Source organism: Pongo pygmaeus, chromosome 6 (genome assembly GCF_028885625.2).
Source record: "Pongo pygmaeus isolate AG05252 chromosome 6, NHGRI_mPonPyg2-v2.0_pri, whole genome shotgun sequence".
Taxonomy (NCBI): Eukaryota; Metazoa; Chordata; class Mammalia; order Primates; family Hominidae; genus Pongo; species Pongo pygmaeus.
This window is the reverse complement of record NC_072379.2, coordinates 69,855,188-69,856,421: the sequence shown is the minus strand read 5'-3', so window position 1 is coordinate 69,856,421 and position 1,234 is coordinate 69,855,188. Positions and strand designations below refer to the sequence as shown.

The 1,234-nt window shown below is 35.3% G+C and overlaps 1 pseudogene; it reads left to right on the top strand.

The window, feature by feature from the left end:
• Positions 1–699: 699 nt before the first annotated feature.
• On the top strand, positions 700–965 carry LOC129041551 (U6 snRNA-associated Sm-like protein LSm5; annotated as a pseudogene).
• The last annotated feature ends 269 nt before the right edge of the window (positions 966–1,234 follow it).

Genomic DNA, 1,234 nt, shown 5'->3' with positions numbered 1-1,234 from the left:
GAAATTTCTTTTACGTCATATCTTTATCATTATTTATTTTGCTTTACTAATAGGCTGGGTAAAATTTGTGTGTGTATAATTTTAGAAGTAGTGTACATTGGTGATATTAATTAATCTTTGTAAGTCTAAAATGTCTTTTTGTTCATCTCATGGGAATGAGATCTTGCTAGAATGTTGGATTATTCATAGTTCAGTACATTTTAGATATAGCTGTTGAGGGTTCTGCTTGTTTAGTGTACACCATCTTCTATTTGGTATGGAAGAAAGGTTTGAGGACCATCTGTCGTTATTGTGTGACCTATTTTTTTTTCTTGTCTAGAAGCTTATAGAATTATTTTCTTGTTCTTAAAATTAAAAATGTTAATCAAGGCCGGGCGTGGTGGGCTCACGCCTGTAATCCCAGCACTTTGGGAGGCTGAGGTGGGTGAATCACCTGAGGTCAGGAGTTCGAGACTAGACTGGCCAACATGGCAAAACCCAGTCTCTATTAAAAATACAAAAATTAGCTGGGCATGGTGTTGCACACCTGTAATCCCAGATAGGAGGCTGAGGCAGGAGAATCGTTAGAACCTGGGAGACGGAGGTTGCAGTGAACCAAGATGGCACCACTGCACTCGAACCTGGGCAACAGAGCAAGACTCTGTCTCAAAAAAAAAAAAAATAATAAAAATGTTAATCAAGGCCATTTCCATCACGGTTATGGTGGCTAACACTAGTACCAGCTCCTTACAGCTGCTACTGCTAGAGCTTGTAGACAAATCTAAGAATCAAAAATTCTCATTGTGATGAAGAGTGATAAGGAAATTGTTGATACTCTTCTAGGATTTGATAACTTTGTCAATATGGTACTGCAAGATATCACTGAGTTTGAAATCCCACCAGAAGAAAGAATACTAAATTAGATCAGATTTTGCTAAATGGAAATAATAATGTTGGTTCATGGAGGAGGAGGACCTGAGGAATGAATGTGTTTCCTTGACTTATGCTGGATTCTGTTTTGTTTTGTAATGAAAAGAAAATAGATTTTTTTTCGCCTTTTAGTGTTTAGATCCTATAAAGCTAAGTTTCCTATTAAGGGAAATGTTTTGAAGATGTATACCCATTTTTGTACGTTAATCATGATTATCTTGGAAAAAAAAGAAAAGAGTTTCTTTGAAGACTAAAATAGAAGTGTTTTGGTTAAAAAATTTCATCAAGATATTATAAAATATAAATTGCTACTTCTTAATTTTGC